This window comes from Helianthus annuus, chromosome 10 (genome assembly GCF_002127325.2).
Source record: "Helianthus annuus cultivar XRQ/B chromosome 10, HanXRQr2.0-SUNRISE, whole genome shotgun sequence".
Classification (NCBI taxonomy): Eukaryota; Viridiplantae; Streptophyta; class Magnoliopsida; order Asterales; family Asteraceae; genus Helianthus; species Helianthus annuus.
In genome coordinates, this window is record NC_035442.2 from 7,483,987 (window position 1) to 7,505,960 (window position 21,974).

A 21,974-nucleotide genomic window follows, 5' to 3' on the forward strand; every position below is an offset into this window, starting at 1 on the left:
CACCTCCCTTTAGTGGAGTTTTCATACAATAACAGTTACCACACCAGCATTCAAGCCGCTCCATTTGAGGCATTGTACGGACGTAAATGCCGGTCACCTCTCTGTTGGGCAGAGGTGGGGGATAGTCAAATTACGGGTCCAGAGATTGTAGTGGACGCCACAGAAAAGATTGCACAGATACGACAACGCATGGCGGCAGCACGCGACCGTCAGAAAGCCTACGCGGACAAGCGTAGAAAGCCATTGGAATTTGAGGTCGGGGACCGGGTTTTATTGAAAGTTTCACCCTGGAAGGGTGTGGTTCGATTTGGTAAACGAGGCAAACTGAATCCGCGGTACGTCGGACCATTCGAAATCTTAGAAAAGATTGGCAAAGTAGCCTACAGATTAAACCTACCAGCTGAACTCGGTGCAGTTCACAATGTATTTCACGTGTCGAATCTGAAGAAATGCCTATCAGATGAGACCCTTATAGTTCCTTTTAAGGAACTCACTATCGACGAGCGGTTGCAGTTCGTCGAGGAACCAGTTGAAATCACGGACCGGGATGTTAAGGTCCTCAAACACAAGAGAATCCCTCTTGTTCGAGTTCGTTGGAACTCCCAGCGTGGTCCAGAGTATACCTGGGAACGCGAAGATCAGATGAAAGAAAAGTACCCCCGGCTATTCGAAACCAATGCATCCACTTCTGAGGCTGAAGCTACTACTACTGAATTTCGGGACGAAATTCCAAATCAACGGGGGGATGATGTGACACCCCAGGAAAACCAGTGAACGATGTAACTTACCTAGCTTCCTCAGTGAGTGCGTACCAAATTTCGGGACGAAATTTCTTTTAAGTTGGGGATAATGTGACAACTCGAGTTTCTGACTTTCACTTTCGCATTAAATGCGCGTTGACTTTGACTGTTTAGTTGTTTGGATTGTGGACTTGAAATTGTACGCGTTGTGTTTTAATGAAACGAATTGTCGTTTTGCCTATATGTGATTACTTGCTGTGGTAGAATATAATATTGGAATTATTATTAAAACACTTAGTCTAAAACACTTAGTCTAGATCACGAAACATGACATACAGATCGAAGGATCACGAAAGATAACCTTAGGTTCGAAGGATCTCGAAACATACCCTTCGAGCAAAGATAGGATCCTTCGACATCTTTCGGCCCGAAGGATCACGAAACATATCCTTCGACATCTTTCGGCCCAGTCTTTCTGATGGGCTTGGCCCATTCCTGTGATACGATTTATATATGTGAATGCATGTAAGTCGTCAGTTACTTCAAAAACCCTAGCTCCTTTGTGTGTGTGCGACGGCAGATCCCCACATCCGAAGCCAAATCCCTTTTGTTGATCATTCTTAATTTCGGTTAGTGATTTACGTGTTTTGTTCTTGATTTCGACATACTTGGTTAATCTATTATGTAACTGCATGCGAAATACATGTTGATCTGGATTGATAGGATCGAATGCATAGTATTGAATGGGTTGAATGATATTATTTTGATCAGGATTCGAAAACAGATTAACATGCCAATAGTGTTCGATTATGTGATATGTTATGCTAATCGACTGGATGATATACGTATATATGTTTGATAGTTGAACCGAATGATGATTTTGTTTACATGACATATAGATGATGATTCGGATTGGTTGATGATTGATTCTGTAACCGTTAAATGATTTCTGGGAATGATAGTAACTGTCGTAGATGATCTTGTGCCTTCTGTGTAACGTAACTGATGAAATGTGCTTGTTAATCGATAACATGATAAGATGGATTAGGGTTTTGTGGTAACTGTCTATGAATGAAAACTGTTGTGACCGAAAGATACTCGCTACTCGAAACATAGCTGTTGTGACCGAAAGATACTTGTTAGTCGAAACATAGTTGTTGTGACCGAAAGATACTTGTCCTTCGAACCATAGTAACATTGACCGAAGGATAGCATTGACCGAAGGATAGCATTGACCGAAGGATAGCATTGACCGAAACATTATTAGGTTGACCGAAAGATGACAGTTGGTCGAAAGATGACATTAGGTTCGAAACATAACTTTTGGTCCGAAAGATAACTGTGATAACTGTGGACCGAAAGATAAGGGTGGATCGAAAGATATATGGTTATGAACATACTTTGAATGATGGAATGTATGTTTGATTTATTTGGCATGCCATGCTTGGCGATGAATGTTAACATTTGTATTCGTGTACACTAGCTGATGATTTAATGTGAAATAATACGTGTTGTGCCGATATGCAAACTGACTGTTATGTGAACATTAAATTACATGCGTATCATTGTGAACATGAACTGATTTGTTATACGTACATACAATAGGACGTGATTAATTACTTGTGAGTGCATAACCTAGCATACCGAGCAAACCAAGGTGAGTTCACACTCTTACCAAGGCATGGGATTCCCGGGGTGTTGGGAATGGGATTGAAAGGATAAGGTTGAATAGATACACTACTGACACTATGACTAGACTACCATATTACTATCCTCGGATGTGAAGGATATTTATGCTGATCACTATCCTCGGTTGTGAAGGATACTTATACTGATCACTATCCTCGGATGTGAAGGATACTTATACTGATCACTATCCTCGGATGTGAAGGATACTTATACTGATCACTATCCTCGGATGTGCAGGATACTTATACTGATCACTATCCTCGGTTGTGAAGGATACTTATAGATACTGATTACTATTACGCATTTACTTTCTGTGAACTCGCTCAACTAGTTTGTTGATCATTCTGTTACATGCCTTGCAGATCGTTAGGTACTTGGAGCTTGCACTGGAGAAGCGGGTCGTTGTGGGCAAGGATCGTGGTCTCTACGTTGAACTATTATGACATTTAAAACTATTAACTACTGTTGGTTTATTTACTATGCTTCCGCTACACTTTGAAACTATGGTTATGTTTTGAACACCTATCGTATTGAATGGATGGTTTACATTTATTTTACTTAATATTAATTACATGTTCAATATGATTGGTGGCTTGATCCTGGTCAGTCACGCTCCCAAGCGGTGATACTCCGCGTGTGGATTTTGGGGGTGTGACATCATGTCTCTCTTTATGGCGGTAGTTGATGAGGGCCACCTCCTTCTGATCGTCCTCAGCAAGGTCCGGCATTTCCGTCTCCACTTTCTTGAAATATCGATCAAATCTCTCACACTCCAATCGCAGCACATGGAACCTAGAGGATAGTGCGTCAACGGTCCGGTTGTGTTCCTGACCACGTAGTTCGGCGAAATTTTGTTGAACACGGACCCAGAGCCCACCCTGTCCTCGAGGTGGAGGATCGATCATTGCCTGCTCCCATGCTTCGCATAGAGCAATGCCTTCAACGTCAGTCCAGGAGGCGGCCATTGTCGGGTCGTTGACGTCGTCAGATTTTCTAGTGAAATGGCTGATATTTGTTTGCAAATCTTTTTGAAAACGGCGGGTGTTTTGGGGTAAGTGATAAGTGAATGGTTTATATAGTGGGGTAAATGTGTGCAACAGTAAAAGTTAAACGGCTTTTGAGTTTTCATTTTTTTACCGAAGCGTCGGGAAGCGTCGGTCAAGCATCGGGGGGCGTCGGGGTCAAGCCTCGGAAACGTCGGCCAGGCATCAGAAACGTCGGCCAGGCCTCGGAAACGTACACATGGACGCATTAAAAAAATTATGGTTATCATGCGTCGGTGACTGACGCAATTTCGTAACGGAACGGACGCTTCAACACGTGTCGCTTGAAATGGAACGGACGCTTCAACGTGACAGGCGGACGCTTCAAGTGAAAGGCGGACGCTTCAACATCAACATCGGACACGTGTCGCTTGAATGGAAACAGGCACTTCAAGTAAAAGGCGGACGCTTCAACGTGAAAGGCGGACGCTTCCGAGACTGGGAGGACCTTCCAAGGACGCAGGAAGGTGACATTTTTGCAAATGCACTTGGTCAACAGACATTTTGGTAATTTCCCCTAACAATTTTACGTCAAACACCTTTGAACTTCAATCCAACGATCCAGAGCAAAGTTAACCTTCTTCGGCTAAAGTTTCTTTTTTTAAAAACATCGAATTTCTTGTATTAGGCTACCGCACTTCCTAATTTGGAGAGCCCGCCAGACTATGTTGTCTTAACTGGGCCCATGCGAATTAACAGGTCCCCACCACAAGAATTTCTATAAGAAAACTACTATCTTACTTCACCCCTGCATGGCGGTTCCTCCTTTAGGTGTCGTCTCACTGCACAAACAGATGTGATTGTGGAAATACTTGTTATAATCATATCTTTGATCTTCAAATCAAGGCGCCATCCAGGGGCGGACCCAAGCCCACCCCAAGGTGGGCGGGCGCACCCCCGGGGAAAAAAAAATTTAGTGTTAAGTCCGTCGAAAATCCCGTCCGCACCCCTTGGAATTTTTCGTCCGCACCCCTTGGAATTTTCCGACCGCACCCCTTCGGTAAAAAGTGTTATCAATTTATATTTTAAGTTTTTTTAGTAAACTCTTGTTTTTTTAAATACTAACTAAATTATATAACTTTTAATACCTAACTAACTAAACCCAAATATTCAATACCTTTATCCACTTATAATTACTAACTAACTAGCCCACTAAGTCTTAACCCATTAACCAAACCCAACAATATTTCAAACTAAAATAAAATAATTTAAGCCCAAAACCCTTAGAAATTGTCTCCCGCTCTCTCTCCCTCTCTCTCTCTTGCGTCCCTGCACTGTCAGCGAACAACATCACCCAACGACAACAGTCTAGCAGCCGGTGACCACCGTAATCAGACACCATACCACCGCCGTTCGACACTAAATCCAACCGGAATCCGAACACGGGTAAGTTTCTTTGTTATTTTAATGATTTTGGTTGATATTATAGGAGAAAAAGGGTAATAAAGTTGTTAAATAGGTTTGAAATTTTGTGTGTTTTAACGTTGTTTATGGTTGTTTAGATGGTTTTTTGGGTGATTATGTTGTTTAGATGATTTTTAGGGTGATTACAACTTACATTATGATTTCTAGGGCTTGAATAGTTGGAAATTGAAACATTATCTTATGGAGCGATTAACTTATATTATATAGAGAAAGACTTGTGAAAAAAGTAGCTTTATATTATGTTTTGGATAGATTTCAAAAAATGAAAACCCATAGGGCGACGTTTTAATTATGTTTGTAACAAGGTTTGACATGTTTTTGATGATTATATAAAATTAGTTTAATGTTCTTTTGTTTTACATGACCCGGCCCGACCCGAACTGACCCGATACGAACCGATTTTTTTACTTATGTACCTAGGGGCCTAAAATTTTTAAAAATATTCCGCACCCCCATGAAAAAATTCCTAGGTCCGCCACTGGCGCCATCGTCATAGAAAGGTACGCCCACACGTTTTCAATAATGTGTAATTATTTTCAGTCGTAACTCGAACGCTACCTTTGATCTATGTTATCTCCGATTGGAATTTCATCGAGTTTGCATAATTAACGGAAGTTTATATCTCAGTGTCGTGTTAATTTTCATCAACTTCATTGATACGTGAAGAAAGTAATTAATATATGTTGATTGAATCTACTGCATTCTGAATTTGAACGAATCATTTAACCCTAACATTCAATAGTGATTGAAATTCATGATTTGGTGAATCTGAATTGAGACACTCTAGTGATTAATCGTGTAATGATACAGTATGATAAAAAAAATAAAAAAAATAAAAATAAAAAAAAAAACCATACTCCATAGCTTTCCTTCTGGTTTGATTTTTTACAAAGTTTGGCTTAGAAAAATCACTAATTGGTAGTAATAGAATGAGGTTTGTGTTAAGATTTGCAATAAGAATAGTGCTAACGATAAAAATCCGGTTTGGTAACGGGTAGGATGTTTAAAATTCAGATGAAAAAAAAAAACGGATTGTCAACGGATCAAACAAGATACAGAAATCACAACTTGAACAACTCGTTGGGTGATCTAAACTTGAACTGAGATACAGACACTCATCACTCGATCCAACTCTAGGCTCCAAAGTCCAAAGAACACCATTCAATATGCCGCTACCGGTAACTCAAAAACTGAGAAACACAAGAAATCAATTTCTTTGTTAAAACATTCACTCTTTTCATTGATTAAAAGTTAAATACATATAGATCAATCTGCACTATCCACGTTTAAACAATATGACAATTAGTAACTAAGTACTACCTGAAAATAAAGAAATGCAACTACATAAAGTATAGAAAGGAAAATGCAAGAAATAGTGAAAAAAAAAAAAAAAAAAACTACTGAAAGTGGTGAAGGTGGGTTGCTTCCATCCTGCATGAGATTTTTTTCAACCTTCATCATGGAGCTCCAAGTGATCCAACTGTGGCACACGGGGTAACCGACCCGTTTCAAATGACTCGTAAAATGTTGCTAACCCACTACTATCAGCTAAGTTTGGCATGACTCAAGGTGTGGGTATTTTACTACACAAAAGGAAGATTAGATAATTATTGCAGAATGCAGCTATGTAGTAGCTGAATTTCATAAGGATTTGCATTGGTTTTCTAATAGTTTTTTTTTTTTTTTTTTTTTTTTTTTTGTAGTCTTGGGGAACATGATAACTGATGTGTGCTAAACAGACTATAAAAATTAACTAAGTTAGACTCTCTAAACTAGACACTACAAAGCTTTAAAATTTATAAAACAGACTCTCTAGACCTAAGCCACACAACCGGCAAGTGTACCGGTCAGTGTAGTATAGCCTAAGCAAGTCCGAGTATCGAACCACAGGACTCTATGTATCACGCAAACTAGACTTTGACAGACGCTGACAGACACGACTAAAACTTGTTTTAATTGATTGGGGGGGGGGGGTTACGGAAAACTAGAAAATCTATATTAAACTACTAAATTAAACTAAAATTAACTAATACGAAATAAGACTAAGGACTTTTCTTTATGCGAGAACAAGACCACCTAGACAAGAATCCTGGATTGTTTTTAAGAGATTACCGATTAAGTTAAATGCACGAGTTATAGAACCGGGATCGTAAAGTACTAAACCTATTAAGAACCAGCGAGGCCCCTCGACCCTTCTCAAGGAGAAACCTGTGGAACTACCTAGGCCGTTAATCCTACCGGTTATTAGACGCCTTTCCAGTTGTCTAATTATTGTGTAAGTACCCTAAGGTTGACCTATTCTTTTCCAATCCTAGGTCTAGGGTAGTTTGAATTAATTAATTTGACTTGATAGACTAATAAGACCGACAGGTAAACCAAGACATAACCTTTCCCAAGGCCTATCTAAAGCAATTCGCCGGGTAAGACCTACCAATAGCCCCTCACTTTCCAGGTATTAGGACTAGTAGAACACTAAGACTTAGTAAATTATTACCAATTACTTCTAGGGGTTATTGCGCAATTCTCCCTAAAGAGTTAAGGTTTTCTAACGTGATATAGACACTCACCGAAATCCTAAACCCTAATATGACTCTATGTTGTGATATAGACCGTCACTAAGAATCATACGAAGCAAATAATAACAATAAACCAACTCAAAGCATGCATACACATCAAATCATTAAATCAAACCACTTACTAAACACAAGTAATCCATAACAATCATGCAAATAACATAAACCGGTAAAAACGTTATATCAATCCATTCATCAAGTCTAGGCGGTTATTGAGTTTAGCCTAGCATGTTCATAAATGAAAACAAATCAAAGATGTTTAACAAGGAATTCATTGTAACAAGTTTCGTAAAAAAAATCAAGAACAAAGAACTAGAAAACCCGATTAGATCTTCAAGTCTTCTTCCCCGAACTCGTACCAATGATTCCTAGGCTTCAAGATCTTCGAAAAAGCTCCAAGAATGCTCAATGATCGCCCCAAAGAAGTCCCCAGTCGAATTAGGGTTTTTCCAAACGTTTTTGATGTTTTTATATCACTTTCCAAAATAACCCTTTACTAAATTCGAAATAATTACCAATCAGGACGTTCTGGCTGGCCGCCAGAAACTCAGGGACAAGGTGGTGGGGTGCCAGAAAGTGGCTCTTCAGCTTTTAAACTCTATTTCAACTCTTCAACCTTTCCAACATGCTTCAAGCCTTGACACTTCAACATTTTAACTCGTTTTGCTCGGTTTCTCGCATATTTGAGCATCAAGACCTACGAAACATGATTTAATCAATAGCATGCATATTCTAACGAAAAACAAAACTAAATATAACGAAAATTATACAAACTTTACACGAATAAATGATGTATTTTGCAATACATCAAACATCCCCACACTTACTCTTTTTTCGTCCTCGAAAAAGAATTATGCAACGGAATCAGAAACAAACAATTACCCGGGCCAAAAGTATAGGTATAATTAATTAAAACCAAGATTTGCGTTAGCCGCGATTGTGAATATACTTATCCCTTTAAACCCGAATCCAGTCCTAAACCCTTATCATGTAAATTTAGTTTAAGTGCGGTCAGTCTACCTAGGGTCTCACGCTAGAATCTACAGTCCACCTACTCCCAACTCAAGCTTATAGGACTAAAAGAACGATCATTTGACCAATTCCTAACCGTTTTATACCAAGATAAAGAGAGTTTGAAATCAAATCTAATTTTATTTCTTTTCTCTTTTTTTTTTCTAGCTTGCTTTTTTTTTTTTTTTTCATTCGTGAGACTAGACGATGCTTTCCCTAACCCAGCGGTATTCCGACTGTAGAGTCGCTATCCCCAATCACAGATTACATAGGTTTCGGTACTTTTATTCAGCAAGTCGATTTCACACATCCTAGAGGCATTCCGGCTGTAGAGTCGCTATCCCCAACTCGGATTACATAGGCCTGTGTTACTTTCATTTAGTTTCTAGCTCACTTTTATTCTATTTTTTTTTTCCTTTTTCAGCGAGATATGATAAAAAACTCTAACTATCTTAGCTTATAACGGCATCCCTTATACTATTTTTGCCGGTTTTAGTTTCCCATATTTCCCAGGCGAGAACCCACTAGCAGACCGACAATTAAGGTATATTAACTCAAAGGGACTTAGAACCAAAACCCGGGCCTATCCACATATCCCAAACTAGACGCAAACTCAGTTTATTATAATCTCATATTATTATTATTTGAACCCGAGCAAAAATTTGTTTTTTCTATCATTTTCCGTTTAAAAAATATGCAAACTTCTTTTATTTCAAAGACATTTTCTATTTTTTCAATTTTTTTTTTTTTTTTTTTTGGATTTTTCAATTTTTTTTTTTCATAATTAAGACTCAATATTTACCTGTATCCCATCCCCACACTTAGAGATTGCATTGTCCCTAATGCAAGAACGAGAATACGACTCAACAACTACCTAAAAATCAAAACTAGAAACGAAATAAATAACAAAATATACAACAACAAAAAAGGGAAACGACTTAGCTGAGTATGTGAGACTGTCAAAGTGCCAGTCATTTCCACATAAGCCCTCCAATTCGATACGCGCTCAGCAAACAACTCCTAACCTCGGACACGCGAACGAAAGCGGCTACAACAATCAACCTAAGCAAACAAACACCAAACACTAGCAAAAGATAGTATGCAAACAAGCTACTAAGTGTTAGTGCAAGCATCCAACAACCAAAAGTTTAACCATCCCCAAAATCCCAACCAACCTGTTTAACGTATTTAAGTACAAACCAACAAACGAGGAACAAAAACAGCATAAAGATAAAAATAAACAAAAGATATAGGCTGTCATCCTCGCTGCATCCTCGCTCTACTCCTCCTCACCTGCATGCGTCCCACTAGGACCTGCCTCAGACGGCTGCCAAGAAGGCGGCGGCGGCACACGAATACCCTGCATAATGGCTCGCATCCCATCCTCCAATCGCCTCTGACCTGCCACAATCTCTGCTAACACCTCCTGCCTAAGCCCACTGATCTGATCATCAACAAACATACGCAACTCATCGAAACCCGCCTGCATAGAATCATATAAAGAATCCAGAGTAAGTGGATCGGGTCGTGGCTGCGCTAACGGATACCGCCTAGCAAGAATATCCTGACGAATACGAGGGACATAAGGCCTCTGACAGCGGGTAGGAACCGCACCCTGCATAGCCTCCGCAGCACCTGAACCAGGCGGAGGCTGAACCTGTGGACCCTCTCGTATCGGCTCCCAAGTAATCGGATCAGTACGAGCTATAATCGCAGCAGACTGCAAATCCCTAACACTCATCAAGCAAGGGTCGGGGCCCTTCTTCATCTTGTCAGCCGGGTACCTCTCAAACACACCCAAACTCTCGGCCAACCAAGTAATCAACGGCCCACAGTAAATACGGGCTCCAGCACCACCCCTCCATAACCTCTTGATAGACATAGCAAACACAGTCGCCAAGTTGACTGGCCTCTGCTCAACCATACACATCAGACAAAATAAGCTCACCTGATTAACCTTGTTGTCTCCCTCTCCTCTACCAACCAGAGTCGCTGCTAGAATTTTGTGGATATAACGAAGAACTGGATCAGTAATATCACTAGCAACTGCCCCTAAAGCATATGGCACCCTCGATATGGTGCTCCAAAACCTCGATAAATCACTATTCGGAACACAAAACCTACGCTGCTTCCTAACCACCCCTTGCAAACTATTAATAAACTCGGGAGCCCTAACCTCTTCTTCCGTGTAAAACTGAGTTGCCACTGCAAACTCGGGGACCGTCATCTCATAAGACTTCCTACCCAAGGCAAAGAATACTGCACCTTTTTTGTTAAAACTTCCTAGCTTAAAGTCGAAAGTCGAGTGAAATTCTATCGTGATTTCCTTGTATTGTCGCGCATCACAATCCAAAATTTTCCTAAATTTCGGTCCCAACAACTGTTCCACCCGAGCCCTCGCCCCTAAACGATCCAACATCTCCCAATCAATCCTCCTATACGGCAGCAGCTCTGTCGTATACAAAGCACCTAACTTCCGAAACTCCTCCGAATTCTGCACAAACTGCAAAAGAGGGATGTCCAAGATCCTTTGACGTGGACCATGCGGACGTCCCGGCCCCGTATACTCAATAGCCCTTTTTGAGTCCGACTGCTGCACAACCCGTACCGGTACCGGTTCCGGTTCATCCTGCTGAACCGGCTCGATCTCCCTACCCACTGAGTCCCCTCGTGGGCGAGTATCCGTGCCTCGTTTCCTGCTAGCCCGAGTCGAAGTTCCTGCACCTGGCATTCTGCAAAATAATTCAAGTGTGACAAGACAAAGAAAAGCAGAATATTAGTCACGAACTATTTTTTTTTTGGTATTTTTGAATTTTTTTAATTTTTTTAATTTTTTTTTTATATATATATATATATACATACTATACAAAAAATAACGGTCGTATAGCATTACGTTCGCGGCCGTAGTTTAGAAACAAAGTGATATTAAAGCGACGTTTTGCAAATCCTTTTTAAGCATAAACCGAACCTCGCCCGAATGGAGATTGAGTACGGGCGAGTGGTATCACAATTCAAGTAAGCAAAAGACGCCCTAAGACACTAAAAACGACTCCAACACAATTAAAACGACACTAAAGACCCTAAACTAACCATTTAACTAGACTCGATCTAACTTAGACGCAAATTACACAAATTACAAACTAATACCTTCTCCCCGCACTTTACTTGCCCTCAAGTAAACCCAAGTGCCTCCCAAACCGACATCGCCATCCAAACTTGCTTAAAATCAGCCGTGAATTAATTTAAAACAAACTTTAGCGTCGAAAAGTGCCGCCTAATTAAAGGAGGGTGGAATTCGTCGCAAAAGGTCGGTTCAAAAATGCAAGTTTGGAGACAAGCGCGTGAACATACTACAACCCACTCAAAATTCAGCAAAGCACGTTCCAACCCAACCCGCAAATTACCAACATCCCGAAAGCAAACCACAAACCAAACCGACATTGAGTGTAAACCGATGAAAGTTGAAAAACTTATATTTTGCATTAGCGAAACGGGTCAAAATAATGACTAAATCTGTTTTTATGTCAACAATTCACCCAACCGGATCCCCACACTCAATGTTGGCTAACGGTATACCCCAAGCCATGATGAATATTGCAATCGAACGCCAAACCAAACCACCCGCAAACAATATTCTGCCTAACCAACCCAAACCGAGCCCAACCGCAACCGTAGACATCCGAAGAACCTTGCAAAACTTCACATTCAACCAACACCTAAACCTAGATTATCACTAACTAAACAAAAAAAATTAAAATATACAACTCAACATACAAAAGTCACTGGAGACATACCTTGGATATGGAGGGAAATAAGATGAACAGAACTTTTTCGGTTGATTTATTGGTTTAGGGAGGTGGGTGGTGGTTAGCGGCGGCGGTAGAAGTGGTGACCGGAAGGAGCGACGGTGGGAAGGGGGTTGATGTGTGAGGGGTTGGTCGCCGGCGGTTAGGGGTTTAGACGGGAGTGGTGGTTGTAAGGTGAGTGGGGAAGGTGAGCGGCAGAATGGAGAGGAGGAGGGGGCAACGGTGGGGAAGGAGGTTGGCGGTGGTTGGGGGTGAGTGATGGCCGGCGAGTTGAGGCAGTAAGGGGGAAGGGGTGAAGGTTAGGCGAGGTGGGGAGGGTGTGGCGGATGTGATGTGAGGGAGAGGGTGGTCGCAGGTGGTTGGGGGTGAGTGTGGCGGAGGAAGGTGAGGGGTGGCGGCCGGCTGTGTACGGCGGTTCAGAGAGGGGTGAAGGAGAAGGGTGGTGGGTGTTTGATGTCTTTGGGTTATGGGTATAAGGGTGGACAGTGTTTATGGGTATTTGGTTATTTGGTTTATGGGTATTTGGTTTATGGATATTTGGGCTCAGGAAGTTTTTAGGTACAGATACGGGAGGTGGCTTGGGGCGAGAAACAATTGAACTAAGTGGCGGCCAGCCACCACGATAACTTGGATCCGAAAAAAAAATTGGTTTTAATTTAAAGTTTCAGCTATGGTATATGGCGGCCCGCTAGGAATGGCAGTAGTTTGTGGCGGCCGGCCACCACGTGAAAGCTAATTCCGAAAAAAATATGTTGCGTACGTGCTGGCGGGGGCTAGAAAGATGTGAGGTGGGTGGCGGCCCGCCACCACGTAGTACTTTCCGTTTTTTTTTTTTTTTTTTTTTTTTTTTTTTTTTTTTTTTTAAGTTTGCCCCACAATTCCTTTTCATGCATTAGAAACAATTTTGATTTTTGCCCAAACCATCAAAGAAACCAACCGAATTTTTTTCTAAGATGTAAAACTTACTTGTATCCTTACTCTTCTCGCAATTTCCTGCAAATCCTCGGTCATGCCCTCCTGCAAACGACTCAAAAAACAAACAAAGACCCGACAAGACTAACAAAAACACACGTTAGCGACTAAAAATGACGAAAAAAAAAAAAATGAAGATACAAACGGTACAAAATATACACTCGGGTTTTCACCCGAAACACTAGTTGGCGGCTTTTGGTGGGATTTCGAGAGGAGTTTCCTCCCTCTCATCTTTGTTTATCGCTCCTCCAATGTAGTGTTTCAAACGATGGCCGTTTACCGTCCAACTACGACCGTCCGACTCATCCATAATCTCCACCGCTCCATACGGAAACACGTAATGAACCATATATGGTCCCGACCACTTTGATTTCAACTTACCTGCAAAAAGCTTCAATCTTGAGTTGTAAAGAAGCACTTTGTCGCCTTTGCTAAACTCCTTCACTTTCCGTAGCTTCCTATCATGTAACAACTTTGTTTTCTCTTTAATTCCCAACGATCTAGCATAGGCCGTATCCCTAAGCTCCTCAAGCTCATGAATTTGAAAGAATCGTTTCCTAGCGGCTTCGGTCATGTCTAAGTTAACGGATTTCAATGCCCAAAGCGCTCTATGCTCTAACTCGACGGGAAGGTGACAAGCTTTTCCGTAGACGATCATAAATGGTGTGGTTCCTAAAGGTGTCTTGTAGGCGGTTCTAAATGCCCACAATGCATCGTCTAGCTTGTCAGACCAATCTTTCCTACTCTTACCCACGGTTTTCTCTAAAATTCGTTTAATACCGCGATTCGCATTCTCCACTTGTCCACTTGTTTGTGGATGATATGCGGTGGACAAACGATGAGTGACACCGTAACGTGCAAGCAATTTCTCCATCAATGCGTTGCAAAAGTGAGTGCCACGGTCACTAATTAAGGCTTTAGGAGTACCGAATCGTGAAAAGAGCTTCTTTAGAAAGTTCAAGACTACTCGGGCTTCGTTTGTGGGAAGAGCTTGGGCCTCTACCCATTTGGAAACGTAATCGATCGCCACAAGTATATAACGGTTTCCCTTGGAGTTTGGGAAGGGTCCCATGAAGTCGATGCCCCAAACGTCAAAAACCTCTACTACTTGTATGGGGTTTTGAGGCATCTCATCATTGGCGGAAATATTGCCGGTTCGTTGACATGCATCACACATTTTCACGAACTCCTCGGCATCTCTAAGAACGGTAGGCCAATAAAAACCACAATCGAATACCTTTTGGGCGGTGGTATGTGCACCATGATGTCCTCCCGTGAGGCCCTCATGCACATGTTTTATGATATTCCAGCCCTCCTCTCTCGACACACAACGTCTAAGGATTCTATCTCCTCCTATCCTAAAAAGAAACGGATCATCCCACACGTATTTCTTTGCCTCACTAAACAATCTCTTCCTTTGTTGATGTGACATCCCCTTCACCACATTGCCACTAGAGAGATAGTTTGCTAAATCGCAAAACCACGGCAATCCCTCTTTTTCGGCCTCGATAAACTCTATAGACTCGTGAGGGAATGTATCTCCAATCTCCTCCTCACGAATCTCTTCCCTCTTGGGATCCTCTAGCCTCGATAAGTGGTCGGCCGCTACGTTCTCGGCCCCTTTCTTGTCCCTAATCTCAATATCAAACTCACTAAGCAAAAGAATCCACCGGATGAGTCGGGGTTTAGCGTCTTTCTTTTGGAAAAGGAAACGCAACGCAGAATGATCGGTGAAAACGATGGTCTTGGACAAAACGAGGTATGAGCGGAATTTATCAAAGGCGAAAACTACGGCTAAAAGTTCCTTCTCCTTGGTAGTGTAGTTTTCTTGAGCGTCGTTGAGTGTTTTGCTTGCATAGTAGATGGGGTGGAAGTGCTTATCCTTTCTTTGTCCTAAAACCGCTCCAACGGCATAGTCACTCGCATCGCACATGAGCTCAAAGGGCAAGCTCCAGTCGGGCGAGATAAGAATAGGTGCACTAACCAACTGTTCCTTCAAAAAGTTGAAGGCTTTAAGACACTCCTCGTCAAAGACGAATGGAACATCTTTCTCTAGCAAGCGGGTCATGGGGCGGGTGATTTTCGAAAAATCCCTAATGAAGCGTCTATAGAAGCCCGCGTGCCCTAGAAAACTCCTAATCGACTTAACACTCGTGGGTGGAGGCAACCTACTAATGGTATCTATTTTCGCACGATCTACCTCTGTACCCGCTCTAGAAATCTTATGCCCTAACACTATACCTTCCGTCACCATGAAGTGACACTTCTCCCAGTTTAGCATAAGCTTCGTCTCTACACATCGCTTTAACATTCTCTCTAAGTTCCTCAAACATACCTCAAAAGAATCACCATAAACCGAAAAATCATCCATGAAAACCTCCATGGAATTCTCTAGCATATCCTGAAATATGGCGACCATACAACGCTGAAAGGTAGCCGGAGCGTTACATAACCCGAATGGCATGCGTCGGTACGCATAGATGCCGTAAGGGCATGTGAAAGTGGTTTTATCCTGATCCTCCGGTGCAATGGGGATCTGGAAGTAACCGGAAAAGCCGTCTAAGAAACAGTAGAATTGTTGACCGGCTAAACGCTCCAACATTTGATCTATGAACGGTAGTGGGAAATGGTCTTTACGGGTGGCATCATTCAACTTTCGGTAGTCGATGCACACGCGCCAACCCGTGACCGTGCGTGAAGGGATGAGCTCGTTCTTTTCGTTCATGACAACGGTCATCCCCCCCTTCTTGGGGACAACCTGTGTAGGACTAACCCAAGGTGAATCGGAAATGGGATATATCATCCCGGTGTCTAAGAGTTTAAGAACCTCTTTTTTCACTACATCTTGCATGTTAGGGTTAAGCCTCCTTTGTGGTTGCACCACCGGTTTATAATCATCCTCCATGAGTATCCGGTGGGTGCAATAGGAAGGGCTTATGCCCTTTATGTCGGACAACCTCCATGCGATGGCCTCTTTGTTGGCCCTCAACACATCTAACAACCTCCCTTTCTCACTCTCATCTAACGCGGATGAAATAATGACGGGTAGTTCGGAACCCTCCCCTAAGAAAGCATACTCTAGATGAGATGGAAGTACTTTAAGCTCTAAGGGTGGGGGTTGGGTGTTGTCATCACTAACCGCTAGCACATCGGGGATTAACGGAATCCCTTCCTCTAACTCTTCACCTACACTCTCTAACTTCTCTTCCTCCTTCTCTCCTACCACTAGGTCCGCTCCACTAATGTACTCTAAGCAATGGTCGACACATGAGATAAATGAGTTCAAAAAGTAGAAGGAGTGGCAAGGACCACTATAGTCATCCGAACCGCTCGGGTGGTCCATAGAACGGTCGATCTCAAAGGTAACTCTCTCCTCACCGACTCTAAGGGTGATCTTACCATCGTAGACATCTATTAGAGCTTTGGCGGTGCGTAAGAAAGGACGACCTAAGATAATGGGCACTCTCTCATCCGCTTCCATATCTAGAATTACGAAATCGGCGGGAAACACGAATTTGTCTACCTTTACTAACAAGTTCTCCACTATGCCCCTAGGGTACTTAACGGACCGATCGGCTAAAGACAATGTCATTCGGGTGGGTGCAAGCTCTCCTAGGTCTAGTTTCTCATAGAGAGAAAAGGGCATCAAGTTGATACTAGCTCCTAAGTCGGCTAAGGCACGAGTGTTGGTGTTACTACCGAATAGACAAGGGATGGTGAAAATACCCGGATCGGTAAGCTTTTCGGGAAGCTTATTGAGCACCACGGCGGAACATCCCCCATTCAACGGGACGTTAGACAACTCTCCTAATTTTTCTTTGTTCCTAAGGAGATCCTTTAAAAACTTAGCGTATTTAGGCATCGATTGAAGTGCCTCTATGAACGGGAGGTTAATCTTCAATTGCTTGAAGATGTCTATAAATTGCCCATATTCCCTTGAGTATTTTTGGTTCTTAAGGCGTGAAGGGAACGGGACATACGCATGGTTCACTAAGGGGGAAGGTCTAACGTCTATTGGGGTTTTCTCAACTCTCTTCTCACTTTGAGACTCATCGGGCTGTGCGGTACTTGCTGGGCTTAGCCTGTTTTGCACTTTGCCGGGAGCCTCCATTTCAATCTCCTCATCTATAACATCTCCTTCCTCATCAACTACCCTCTCCTCGACTCTAGGGTTTCCTACGGTCTTGCCACTCCGGGTGGTAATGGCTTTAGCATGAGCATTGGGGTTGGGTTGTGTATTACCCGCAAATTGCCCGGGTAGCCTCTCTTCTAATTTTCTAGACATATCCCCTACAACTCTTTGAAGGTCTTGAAATGAGGCTTGGTGGTTCTTAAGCATGAGGTCGTGTTCACTAAGGGTCTTTTGGGTAGTTTGGTCCCTCACAACTAGTTGACTCATCATGGACTCCATTCTCTCTAAACTACCCCCTAGATCATAACTTGAACCTTGACTTGTTTGACTTTGGATATTTGACCCCCCATCCTTGACCTGTCCATTGAACCCTTTGTTGAACTGCCCACTTGAACCCCCACCAAAGAGTGAATTTTGGCCCCTATTTGGGTTTTGAGCCATTTGAAAGCCAGGAGGTCCATTTGAGCGAAAAGTGTTATTATTATTAAAGTTATTATTATTATTATTACGCCAACCCGACCCAAAATTATTATTATTACCCAAACCGCTAGATTGACCTCTACCGAACCCTCCTCCAACGTAGTCGACCTGCTCCTCACCAACAAGTAATGGACACACATTCGTGTCGTGACCCCCTCGACAATACTCACATTTGTCTATCTTAGCCCTAATTTCTTTGAGTTCCCTAGACATATTTTCCAAAACAGAGGCTAAACTAGGATCCATTGTGACATGGTTCACCCCTCGGGCGGGTGTACTAGTAGTGGTGTGGGAATTACCACTTTGATACCTCTGATCGGATCGTGCTTGGGATTGAGACTGAGCAAATGCCTCAAAACACTCTCTACACTCAGCTACTGTAAGAATACCCATCATGTGCCCCCCCCCCCCCCCCCCCCGCATTAGTGTCGAACCTATCACGAGTCTCTTGGGTGAGACCGTTATAAAATTTCTCACATAAAGCCCAATCAGAAAGACCATGCTGGGAGCAACGAGCACAAAGATTTTGGAAACGCTCCCAAGCAAGGTAGTAAGGCTCGTCGGGCTCCATGCGAAAAGAGTGGATTTGGTCCCTAAGACGTGCGGCTTTGGCGGGCGGGAAATACTTGTTCAAAAAGGCTTGACGAAGCCCCGCCCAAGTGGTAAAGGTACCGGTTGGTTGAGAGTCCAACCAAGTAGCCGCACGGCCGGCTAATGAAAACGGGAAAAGCTGTAAGTAGGTGGCATCGTTGGGTGCACCGCTAAGGCTAAAGGTAGCTAGCATCCTAGAGAAACGGTTAATGTGGGCCGGAGCGTCCTCATCATCTCGGCCATGGAATTGGATACTATTGGTGATGGCCTGCATGGCATAAGATGGAATTTGCCATGAATTTTCATTAACTATGGGTGGAACGGTGATGGGTGAGGCGAGGCCGGTGAAATTTTGGGTGGCTTGCTGATGGACGGTTTGCCTAGGGTTGGCCATTGGTTCTAAGTTTTCTGAATTACTAGAGGTACTAGAAGTAGGACTATTGGGTGGGGAAACCTTGGGTGAAGTTTTAGGTGAACGGTTTGGCGAAGGTGGTGGTGTGGGAGGCGGGGTGGAATCAAAGTTGGGAAAACGAGAAAAGGATGAAGAAGCAACCTGAGGGCCTTGGCCCAACTGAGATGATGACTGCTTGACTGGTGGTGGTGGTCCGTGCGAGCGCAGATGTGGCATCCACTACAAGCAAAAACCTGAACACAAGAAAAGCAGACAGAAGTTACTACGACTCAAGATGAAAACAAAAGACACAAAACAAAATAAAACACGTAGCACGTATTTGTCACTGAAATCTATCAAAGCTAATGAACGCAATTGCCAAGAGTCCCCGGCAACGGCGCCAAAAACTTGATGTGTGCTAAACAGACTATAAAAATTAACTAAGTTAGACTCTCTAAACTAGACACTACAAAGCTTTAAAATTTATAAAACAGACTCTCTAGACCTAAGCCACACAACCGGCAAGTGTACCGGTCAGTGTAGTATAGCCTAAGCAAGTCCGAGTATCGAACCACAGGACTCTATGTATCACGCAAACTAGACTTTGACAGACGCTGACAGACACGACTAAAACTTGTTTTAATTGATTGGGGGGGGGGGTTACGGAAAACTAGAAAATCTATATTAAACTACTAAATTAAACTAAAATTAACTAATACGAAATAAGACTAAGGACTTTTCTTTATGCGAGAACAAGACCACCTAGACAAGAATCCTGGATTGTTTTTAAGAGATTACCGATTAAGTTAAATGCACGAGTTATAGAACCGGGATCGTAAAGTACTAAACCTATTAAGAACCAGCGAGGCCCCTCGACCCTTCTCAAGGAGAAACCTGTGGAACTACCTAGGCCGTTAATCCTACCGGTTATTAGACGCCTTTCCAGTTGTCTAATTATTGTGTAAGTACCCTAAGGTTGACCTATTCTTTTCCAATCCTAGGTCTAGGGTAGTTTGAATTAATTAATTTGACTTGATAGACTAATAAGACCGACAGGTAAACCAAGACATAACCTTTCCCAAGGCCTATCTAAAGCAATTCGCCGGGTAAGACCTACCAATAGCCCCTCACTTTCCAGGTATTAGGACTAGTAGAACACTAAGACTTAGTAAATTATTACCAATTACTTCTAGGGGTTATTGCGCAATTCTCCCTAAAGAGTTAAGGTTTTCTAACGTGATATAGACACTCACCGAAATCCTAAACCCTAATATGACTCTATGTTGTGATATAGACCGTCACTAAGAATCATACGAAGCAAATAATAACAATAAACCAACTCAAAGCATGCATACACATCAAATCATTAAATCAAACCACTTACTAAACACAAGTAATCCATAACAATCATGCAAATAACATAAACCGGTAAAAACGTTATATCAATCCATTCATCAAGTCTAGGCGGTTATTGAGTTTAGCCTAGCATGTTCATAAATGAAAACAAATCAAAGATGTTTAACAAGGAATTCATTGTAACAAGTTTCGTAAAAAAAATCAAGAACAAAGAACTAGAAAACCCGATTAGATCTTCAAGTCTTCTTCCCCGAACTCGTACCAATGATTCCTAGGCTTCAAGATCTTCGAAAAAGCTCCAAGAATGCTCAATGATCGCCCCAAAGAAGTCCCCAGTCGAATTAGGGTTTTTCCAAACGTTTTTGATGTTTTTATATCACTTTCCAAAATAACCCTTTACTAAATTCGAAATAATTACCAATCAGGACGTTCTGGCTGGCCGCCAGAAACTCAGGGACAAGGTGGTGGGGTGCCAGAAAGTGGCTCTTCAGCTTTTAAACTCTATTTCAACTCTTCAACCTTTCCAACATGCTTCAAGCCTTGACACTTCAACATTTTAACTCGTTTTGCTCGGTTTCTCGCATATTTGAGCATCAAGACCTACGAAACATGATTTAATCAATAGCATGCATATTCTAACGAAAAACAAAACTAAATATAACGAAAATTATACAAACTTTACACGAATAAATGATGTATTTTGCAATACATCAATAACTATGCCAAACATCTTAGTAATTTTGAGTATCATTGTGATCCCTTTGTGTCAGGGGCGGACTTAGAATGTTAGTAGAGGTAGCATGGGCTACCCCTCAACCCCGTCTCCGTAGTCTAAAAATACCCCTTAACTCTGTTTCCGTAGTGTAAAAATACCCCTCAACTTCATCCCCGTTTACAAAGGATACCCCTGGTCTAAAAAATAAAAAAATTGGGATACCCCTAAATTTTTGAGCTAGTTCCGCCGTTGCTTTGTGTATACCGTATATGCCTTTGTGTTCAATCTTGCTGTTGCATATATGTACCCTTGACAGTTAAATAGCTTAAAGGTATTCAAATCTGGTATTTGTTGTCGCTTATACATACGTACATATATTCTAGTTGTTTCAATATTTTTTTTCAACCTCATCCTCTATACTACATGCACATGAGCTGGTTAAACCCATAAGAAACCTACGACCTGCTCATGATCTATATAAAATGTAGTTTCCCTCATCCTAGAAATGAACACACACAGTATGCTGCGAAGGAGTTTGCACGACGTAAAGTATTGTACCGCAAGACACAAATGTTTTAGTACACACCGCTTTCTTGATAATAAGTAATGCACGACTCACTGAGACAACACAGCACCAAACACAAACAATAAATGCTCTTCAACCCTTCTTGCGCCGCATATACAACACCAAATACTCACTCACACCAAATACATAGAACCCAAAAGCCCCCCACCCAATATTATAACAGCTCCATATTTATTAATCTCTCTAGAGTTATCCAACTTGTAAGATTACCACCCCACGCCAAAAGAAATACTCACACCTCACGAATGAAATTACACGAAATGAAAGATAACTTATATTGCACCCGTCACTTCTAACGTAACACTCGAATTACCCAGATGCTATCCGGATTAACTTATATTGCACCTGTCGCCTTCATTCTTTGATGGTTATACAAAGAACTTTTGGCAAAATTCAATAAGTTGCGCTTCTAATCACTGATGGTTTTCTTATAGAGTTGCTCTTATATGTGTGTGTGTGTTAGC